General features: G+C 44.4%; 1 protein-coding gene across 1 annotated transcript in view; it reads right to left on the reverse strand.

Annotated features, from left to right (window-relative positions):
* Window positions 1-9,996, reverse strand: part of SLC25A18 (solute carrier family 25 member 18) — a 41,535-nt gene extending 31,539 nt beyond the window's left edge. The window contains exon 1 of the mRNA XM_044281356.1: window positions 9,769-9,996. The gene's annotated coding sequence lies outside the window, so the exon portion shown is untranslated. The remainder of the gene's footprint in view (window positions 1-9,768) is intronic.
* Window positions 9,997-10,383: the final 387 nt, after the last annotated feature.

Here is a 10,383-nt window from a genome sequence, read left to right on the forward strand (position 1 = left end):
GCTCATAGACATGCAGGAAAAGGCCTCTCTATTGCGTACCAAGCCCTAGGTCCACACCTAGAGGACAAGTCAGGCTTTATGGTGAAGTGGGAGGAGGAACTTGTATATGAATGGACCATTTATGAATGGCGCGGTGGCTGGATCCAATTGTATTACCATGCAGAGCAAAATCTTAAAATCCAACTTCATTGGTATCTAACCCTGGCCCGTATAGCACACATTAATCCTACATACAGCCTATATCGCTGGCGGGGATGTGGAGAAAAGGGAACGCTGTCACACATGTAGTGGAATTGTCCTACCATATCTCCCTTCTGGAAGGAAGAGTATGACGTTTTATCTAAAGTGGCTGGCTTTCCCTCCCCCTGTCACCGGCACTAGCTATACTCTCCATTGGGTTTGAGACCCTCCCATACACATATCGGTGGGTAGTGGCGGGGATACTAACAGCGGCACGAAAGCTAATTGCTACTTACTGGAAATTGCCTATCACCCAGAGTCTCTTGGAATTGGTGCCCCTAGTTAATAAATATATGCAACATGAATTAATATATGCCGCTTCACATAAAAATAGATTGCAGGTGGTACAAAGATGGGAATTATGGCGTACATCTTCTTGTGCTTCCCACATTCCACAGAGTCTTGTGAATATGTATTACAGGACTACCTATCTCCGGGAAAACTATTGAAGAGTGTTTGGGGGAGAGTTAGATGGGCGGCTCTGGCATATCACGATCACTGGTATTGTTCTTTAGTTGTCATGCTTCCACGCACATTACGAGGTTTACTATTTCTTAAGGATCACATTGTTCTATTGAACAGTAACAATATTAATTGTTTTACTATCGCATCATTATAGATTGTACAAACTACAAGAAGGCTGAATGCTTTCTTTTAAACTCAATGTAATATTTGAACAGCATCTCATTGATTGTTATTTTGACATATTGATTTGTACTGGAAAACCAAATAAAAATCAGGAAGTAAAAAAAATAAAAAAAAAATAAAGAAAAAAGACCAGGGAGACCAGATTATCAAGAAGACTGCCCTTTGGTTTTCCCAACCCACTAGTTCCTCCATTCTACAAATCTACTGCACTCTCTCTATCCACATGCTCAAGGTAGGAGGATCCGTGCTCCGTAAGGAGATGGGTGGTCAAATCCCTAGCCCCTGGAGAAAGACCTCCCCAAGGAAGCCAATGGAAGATGTGCTCAGGAGCCAGTTGTAAACTGGTATAACACACTATTAATAGCAGAATTGATTGTTTGACAAAAAAGTTAAATTTTATGGCAGTCCACCAAATCTGCTTAGAAATTGGGGTGTTTGTACCACCTTGTAAGGATTTTCTTGTATGTAAAGGGGCCAGAGTGTGTGGCACTACATAAAGGGGCAAATAGTATAAGTTACTGTCTATAGGGGACACTGCCATTACCTGCTTAGTTAGCTTGGTTCTGGGGCCGTATTTATGTAATTACTTTGATTCTGGTGCTGTATTTATGTACTGTGCTTTGTTCTGGCACTGTATATATGTTCTCAACTTGATTCTGGAGCTGTATGTATGTGCTGAGCTTTGTTCTGGTGCTCTATTTATATGCTAAGCTTGGTCCTGGGGCTGTATTTACGCATGAGCTTAGTTCTGGTGCTGTATATACAGTCATGAGTAAAGCAAATATATGTGTTTTACATATTATATAAAACATCTAGTCCTTAGAAGGTTTTAAAATTAGATAAATATGACCTCAAATGAACAACACACACACCATATTCCACCATATTATTATTTAACAACAAAGAAGCTAAAATGGAAAAGCTAAAAATTGAAAAACCGTATGTGAAACACCACATGAATGAATAGTTTGTAGAACCACCTTTATCAGCAATAGCTTGATGAAATTGTTTTCTGCATGATTATCAGTCTCTCACGTAGTTCTGGCCCATTCTTCTTTACAATGTTGCTTTAGTTCATTGAGGTTTGTGGAGAGTTCTCTTAAAGTCCCACCACAGCATTTCAAATGGGTTGAGGTCTGGACTTTGACTGGGCCTTTGCAACACCTCGATTCTTTTCTTTTCCAGCTATTCTGTGATAAATTTGCTGGTGTGCTTGGGATCAGGGTCCTATTGCATGACCCATTTTCGGGCCAAGCTGTTGGATAGATGGCCTCACATTTGACTCTAGAATACTTTGGCATACAGAGTTCATGGTCGACTCAAGGACTGCGAGGTGCCATATCCTGTGACTGTAAAACAAGCCCAAATCTTTTCTAGGGGTACCATCATTTTTGTCCAGGCCAGTTTCACTAGTTTTAACCATAATTCAAAAGCAATGTCTGATTTTCATTAGCCGATTTTCAAATATTCACTTATTATTGCTTTTGTCAGTTCCAAGTTATTTCAGTGACCATTGTTTTTTTTCCTTTAACCCCTTAAGGACCGAGGACGTACCGGTACGCCCTATTTCCCGAGTCCTTAAGGACCGAGGACGTACCGGTACGTCCTGACTTAAAATCTGAATTCCGGCGCCGCGGGGGTTAATCGAAACGGGATTTCGACTGAAATCATTCAGCCGGCATCCCGTAACAACGCAGGGGGGGGTCATTGGACCCCCCCGTATCGGCGATCGCAGAAAACCGCAGGTCAATTCAGACCTGCGGTTTTCTGCGTTTCCGGTCCATTCGGGTGTCCTGTGACCCGATGAACCGGAAAAAGACTGCGATCGGTGGCGTAATTTTACACCACCAATCGCAGTCCGAGGATTTGCAGAGGCGGAGCTGGCCCTGGTGCTGAACGCCGCTGTCCAGGGTGCTGATTGGTGCAGGGGAGAGAGGCGCGAGATTCAAACTTCCTGCGCTCCTCTCTCCCCTCCTCTTCCTGTCCAGCACCCTGACCGTGCAGCATCGTCCAGCACCAGCTCCTGTGTCCCCCTAAATCGGCATCCATCACCCTCCTGCACCCATCGCCACCCAGGTAGGTTAGGGTCAGTGAGGGAGAGGCACCTTTAGGCAGGGATAGAAGGGAAAAGTTAGAAAAGAAAAAAAAAAAAAAAAGCACATTTATTCCAAACTTTTTTTTTTTCAACTTTCAGACCCCAGACCCCCCCTGCCACTTGCCCCCACCACCAGCCCCCCCCCCCCCACCAACCCCCTCCCCCCCACCACCAGACCCTTCCCCCACCACCACTTTTTTTTTTTTTCTGCGTGCGCTGACTGGCCGGCACTTTTTAGCGTCCGTCCACTGTTAGCGCATCGCCCGCCCCACCACCCCACCGACCGCTGATCAGCGTTGAACCGCAGATCAGCAAGTTTGAACTTTTTTTTTTCCTAACACTTTTTTTTGCCTGGACTTTTTAGTACGTGAACACCCGTGCCCCCACACACACGCACATAGAATAAAGGTTTACACGCACGCACATACACACGCACACACACACACCCATGGCCCGCCGGGTGTTCTCGGCCGAGGAGGCATATGCCCAGATTGCCTCCGACTCTGAGAGCCCCAGTGAGGATGAGGATGACCCCACGTTCCTTTTGTCATCCGCATCCTCCTCATCATCATCGGATGACGATGAGCCACCAAGGCAGCGGAGACGCCGCCAGGCGGAGCCAGGGGCCACACATGCTAGGGATCCTGTGGCCCACCCTAGTACGAGCCGCCCTGGGGTTCGTACTGGTTTCCCGGCCCACCAAATAAGTTCACCGGAGCCCCCTGCCGATGAACTTAGCTGGTGTCCCCCAGTGGACTTTGAGCCTGAGATTCCGGATTTCGCTGGCAATCCTGGAATCCAGATTCCCACAGTGGGGTTTACTGAAATAGACTTTTTTAGTTTTTTTTTCAGTAACCCACTGGTGAATTTGATGGTGGAGCAGACGAATCTGTACGCCCAACAGTTCGTCGCTCAAAACCCAGGCTCAGTTTTGGCTAGACCCGGTGGCTGGACGCCGGTCAGTGCAGCCGAAATGAGGACATTTTGGGGCCTCGTGCTGCATATGGGTCTAGTCCAAAAACCCAGTGTCAGGCAATACTGGAGTGGGGACGTCCTGTACCAGACCACACTGTACAGTATGGTCATGATACGTCACCGGTTTGAGGCCATCCGGAAATGTCTGCATTATTCCGATAATGCAGCATGTCCACCCCGAGGTGATCCTGCCTATGACCGGCTGTACAAGATACGGCCGGTCATCGATCACTTTGGGGCCACATTTCAGCAGGCCTACGTACCTGGAAGGGAGGTCGCGGTTGATGAGTCTCTCGTTGCGTTCAAGGGGAGACTCAGTTTCCGCCAATACATTCCCACAAAGCGGGCGAGGTATGGCGTGAAGCTATACAAAATTTGTGAGAGTACCTCAGGGTACACTTACAAATTTCGTGTGTACGAGGGGCGAGATTCCCGGATTCAACCACCAGAATGTCCCCCCACTCTGGGTGTTACCGGGAAACTCGTGTGGGACCTTATGTACCCACTGCTGGATAAGGGTTACCACTTGTACGTGGACAACTTTTATACCAGCATTCCCTTGTTCAGGTCCCTTGCCGCCAGATCCACGTTCGCTTGTGGGACCGTGCGGAAAAATCAACGCGGCCTCCCTGCCTACCCCCTCCAGGTACCTATCCCCAGGGGTGAGACCCGTGCACTTACCAGTGGAAACCTGTTGCTGGTCAGGTATAAGGACAAGAGGGATGTCCTTATGCTGTCCACAATCCACGGTAACAGCACCACCCCAGTCCCTGTGCGAGGTACCGCGGCAACGGTCCTCAAGCCCGATTGTATCGTCGACTACAATCGGTATATGGGAGGAGTTGATCTCTCTGATCAAGTCCTCACGCCATATAACGCCATGCGCAAAACCCGGGCATGGTACAAAAAAGTTGCGGTCTACATGGTGCAGGTTGCCATGTACAACTCTTTTGTACTATCCCGAAGCGCTGGCAACACAGGGACATTCCTCCAATTCTATGAGGCAGTCCTCAAAGACCTGATCTTTTCGGACCGGGAAAGAGCAGGCCGGAGTACCTCGGGAACTGGAGGCGCCCGGATCGTCCCTGGCCAACACTTTCCAGGTGTGGTCCCCCATACTGGAAAGAAGGGACGAACCCAAAAAAAGTGCAGAGTGTGTCACAAGAGGGGGATACGGAAGGACACCACAACTCAATTTGACACGTGCCCCGATCATCCGGGCCTCTGCATTATCGATTGCTTCAGGGAGTATCACACTTCCATGGAGTACTAAATTTTTATAATCCCCAACAGTTCACTAGAGAACATAAAACACTATGGCTCTCAGACTTTGGAGACACGAAAACAATTTTTCTTTCCCCAAAAAATATTAGTTTTAGTGCAGGCATCCTCAAACTGCGGCCCTCCAGATGTTGTAAAACTATAACTCCCAGCATGCCCAGACAACCTACAGCCATCATCAGGGCATGGTGGGAATTGTAGTTTTACAACATCTGGAGGGCCGCAGTTTTAGGATGCCTGCTTAGTGTCTCCAAAGTCTGAGAGCCATACATATTGGGCATCGTCGCGTGCGTAAAAGTCGTCGCTATAAAAATAACTTTTTACCAAACGCCTCGGATGAACGGTGTTAAAAATATAAAATAAAAACGGTGCCAAAACACCTATTTTTGGGCAAAATTTAAATTTAAATCCATTTTGCCGGTAATAAAGCAAGGGTTAACAGCCAAACAAAACTAAACATTTATTGCCCCAATTCTGTAGTTTGCAGAAACACCCCATATGTGGTCGTAAATGGCTATATAGCCGCACGGCAGGGCATAGAACGAAGGGAACTCCATACGGTTTCTGGAAGGCAGATTTTGATGGACAGTTTTTTTTTTTTACACCATGTCCCATTAGAAGCCCCCCCTGATGTAGCCTAGACTAGAAACTCCAAAAAAGTGACCCCATCTAAGAAACTACACCCCTCAAGGTATTCAAAAATTACTTTACAAACTATGTTAACCCTTTAGGTGTTCCACAAAACTAAATAGCGAATGTAGAAACAATTTTAGAATTAAATTTTTTTGTTACATTGCCTCAAAAAAGAGTAATATAGAGCAACCAAAAATCTAATTTACCCCAAAAATTGTCCCAAAACAACAACCACCTTATCCCGTAGTTTCCTAGATGGGGTCACTTTTATGGAGTTTCTACTCTAGGGGTGCATCAGGGGGCTTGAAAGGGTACATGGTGTAAATAAACCAGTCCAGCAAAATCTGCCTTCCAAAAACCGTATGGCGTTCCCCTTCTTCTATGTCCTGCCGTTTAGCCAAACAGTAGTTTACGACCACATTTGGGGTGTTTTTGCAAACTACAGAATCAGGGCAACCCATTTTGAGTTTTGTTTGGCAGTTAACCCTTGTTTTACTCCTGGAAAAAACTGATTATATTGGAAAATTTTCCAAAAAATAGAAATTTCTAAATTGTTTCTCCATCTGCCATTAACTCTTGTGGAACACCTAAAGGGTTAACAAAGTTTGTAAACCCAGTTTTGAATACCTTGAGGGGTGTACTTTCTTAGATGGAGTCACTTTTTTGAAATTTCTATTCTAGGGGTGCAACAGGGGGCTTCAAATGGGACATGGTATAAACAAAACCAGTCCAGCAAAATCTGCCTTCCAAAACCCATATGGTGTTCCCCTCCTTCTATGTGCTCCCGTTCGGCCAAATAGTTTACGACCACATATGGGGTGTTTCTGTAAACTACAGAATCAGGGCAACCCATTTTGAGTGTTGTTTGGCAGTTAACCCTTGTTTTACTCCTGGAAAAAATTGATTATATTGGAAAATTTTCCAAAAAATAGAAATTTCAAAATTGTTTCTCCATCTGCCATTAACTCTTGTGGAACACCTAAAGGGTTAACAAAGTTTGTAAACCCAGTTTTGAATACCTTGAGGGGTGTACTTTCTTAGATGGAGTCACTTTTTTGAAATTTCTATTCTAGGGGTGCAACAGGGGGCTTCAAATGGGACATGGTATAAACAAAACCAGTCCTGCAAAATCTGCCTTCCAAAACCCATATGGTGTTCCCCTCCTTCTATGTGCTACCGTTCGGCCAAACAGTAGTTTACGACCACATATGGGGTGTTTCTGCAAACTACAGAATCAGGGCAACCCATTTTGAGTGTTGTTTGGCAGTTAACCCTTGTTTTACTCCTGGAAAAAATTGATTATATTGGAAAATTTTCCAAAAAATAGAAATTTCAAAATTGTTTCTCCATCTGCCATCAACTCTTGTGGAAGACCTAAAGGGTTAATAAAGTTTGAAAAAACAGTTTTGAATACCTTGAGGGGTGTAGTTTCTAGAATGGGGTCATTTTTGGGAGGTTTCTATTATCTAAGCCTCACAATATGACTGCAAACCTGAACTGGTCCATAAAAAGTGGGATTTTGAAGATTTCTCAAAAATTTCAAAATTTGCTTCTAAACTTCTAAGCCTTGTAACATCCCCAAAAAATAAAATATCATTCCCAAAATGCTACAAACATGAAGTAGACATATGGGGAATGTAAAGTCATCACAATTTTTGGGGGTATTACTATGTATTACAGAAGTAGAGAAACTGAAACTTTGAAATTTGCTAATTTTTCAAAATTTTTGGTAAACAATTAATTTTTTTATGCAAAAAAATTAACTTTTTTGACCCAATTTTAGCAGTGTCATGAAGTACAATATGTGACGAAAAAACAATCTCAGAACGGCCTGGGTAAGTCGAAGCGTTTTAAAGTTATGAGCACTTAAAGTGACACTGGTCAGATTTGCAAAAAATGGCCTGGTCCTTAAGGTGAAAATGAGCCTGGTCCTTAAGGGGTTAACAGAAGGGTACCAACACTTTTGTCCATGTGTCCATGTGCCATACTTGGTTCTGGTGCTGTATCCACGTAGTGAGCTTGGTATAGCACCACCACTATTGTATTCTAAATGGCAGAATAGCCATGTACTATTGTGTCAGCCAATAGGCCACTCCTACTTGTGCCACCACGTCAGGGCTCTCCCAGCTTGACATCTCTTGTATCACACATTATTCATTTACATCCAGAAGCAGAAAACATGAGGGAAAAAAAGTTTACTAGTAAGTTTCATACTACAATTATTCGGTATTTAGATAACTAAACCTTCACCTGAGATCCTCAGAGAATACATGAAGGGGTTAATCTGCAGTGTCCCCCCCACTATGTGTCGCCCCCTATTAGATGCTTCAGGGTCAAACGCTTATCCCTGAACAAAACCTGCTGCCATGGTGACCTTTGGTGCTGTGCCCATCGCCATGGAGACAATTTGGCTGCAGCATCAACCTAAATCTAGGCCAGGCCTGAGGACTTTGTGAGTCAGTGGTAGCAAAGACCTGAAAACGTTAACCCAGTCTTGTCTGCAGGCTACGTTTCTGGAGGAATATGGGACACCTCCCAATGTTCTAGGACAGAGCCGTCCTGTCATTACAGGATCATTTGCTTTTATGTGGATTTGCCTGGAATTACATTGCTCAATGCCATTGTTTGGTAGTTCAGATCTTTGCACTGTTGTCTCTGTCCTCACTGCTGGCAGCGTTCCCCTCATTTTAATTATTACACAGGTACACAACCTGATACCAAGCCAAGTAAAAGCATAAGTAAATGTCCACTGCCATCATCAGACAATAAAAGTTCTCAGGCATAAGTTTACTAGACTAGCCATGCCGCCACATAGTCACCGCAGAGTCACACAGTGGTCTCCCCCAAACTGTCCCCACAGCAATGCTAGACCCTTCACGTTGAGATGTGGTACAGGAGATATTCTGATGACAACATGCTCTGTTCTACATTTTTGTTAGATGTTCTGTGTCAGCATCCACATCAACGTGCACACATATCTACCATACTCCGATCAGGCAAGATGTAGATATTGGTGTGTAAGCACCTCACAGGAACCAGGATGGAACATGTAGTCATTAGGGTCTCTCAGAAGTGCAGCCTTAGGCTTTGGGCCTGCATCTTTAACAAACTTTTTTTTTTAACGTACATCAAAGGGCCCGTTTGTCATTAATGGTTTACCCGACCTGATAAGAAGACTAAAAAGATGGCTCATTATCTCCAAGTCCATCCCCCATTCAGAGGATTAGGCTCAACTCTATAACTAGCTTTACTGGTATTCAATCCACAATTGTGTTTCCTTTGAGCTACGTGCTTAACTAAGAGTGGAGGAGTACGTAACTTTTATAAATACTAATTAAACGTTATGCGCCGATATGATGATTAGAGTAATTTTTGGCGTCCAATGTGCATCACTCATATTGTTCCATCTGATGCATGTCACAATTAAGATGAGGCTCTTTTGTGACATGCATCAGAGTGAGTGAATATGTTTTAAGTTCCCCTCACTTTACCCAGCCGAGAGTGTCACATCAAGTGACATCACCATGACGGGCTTCATTAGGTGGTGAAGGGTCCAAATGGTCTCCAAATTCTATCCACTGTCCCAAAAATGGCGCGGATGCTGAAACCATTTACACTTCGTTCAGATTCCATTCACAGTATTTCTCAATCAAAACAGACCCAACAAAGGCCCATAGTAAAATTGCGCCTGACTTCTAAATAAGACCACCACAAGTCAGATCAAAACCAGGGCTGATCTATGGAGCTGACAATCCTCTGGTCACAGCAGCAGATGCGCTCTCTCCTCTCATTTCAATTTCTAGCAATATGTGATTCTGCTCAGTTTAGCTTCTCTCTGCAACTTCTGTCATAAGCAAATGAAAAAACGGTATTTTACAAAGAGATGACTGACTTACTTTTCTGGGCTTGTGTTACTGCAGTGATAGATTTTCTTGCATAGAAGTAATTTCACTTCTTTCCAGTTAGTACTGGAGCAGGACTCCTGTGCTCTACAGTCTGGGGGTAGTTAGGACATGTAGCAGAGCTTGTTAGAGAACTGCACCAGGACACGGACCAGGTATTACACCTCAGACAGCTGTCTGCTCCACTAGAAGTAGCTGGGATTCTCTTGTGCAGGATACAGGGCTTGGCCTCTGGGAGGGACAGGAAGAGAAGGAGGAGGACTCGCACTCAGTGCAGAATTCAAAGGACTTGTTACAATTAGATGGAATTTTACTACCCAGCAACGTGGTAAATGTCCAAAATGCTTTACGTTGTTTGTGAATTTGTCAAAAAGAGTGTAAAGTCACATAACAGGCAAGGATCAATCTAAAGTCTCCTAATACAGTGGAAATACTGGGGCTGAACACAGATCATTATGTCTCATACAACTACTCCAAATCATAAAGAAATCTGATAACAAAACACCCAGAGTGATAGCACAGTTGTTTACGACCAATGGAAATCTGTCCAGTTAGGGTCCATTCACACGTCCGTGTGTGTTTTGCGGATCCGCAAAACACGGACATTGG

This window comes from Bufo gargarizans, chromosome 2 (assembly GCF_014858855.1).
Source record: "Bufo gargarizans isolate SCDJY-AF-19 chromosome 2, ASM1485885v1, whole genome shotgun sequence".
In the NCBI taxonomy this organism is placed as follows: domain Eukaryota; kingdom Metazoa; phylum Chordata; class Amphibia; order Anura; family Bufonidae; genus Bufo; species Bufo gargarizans.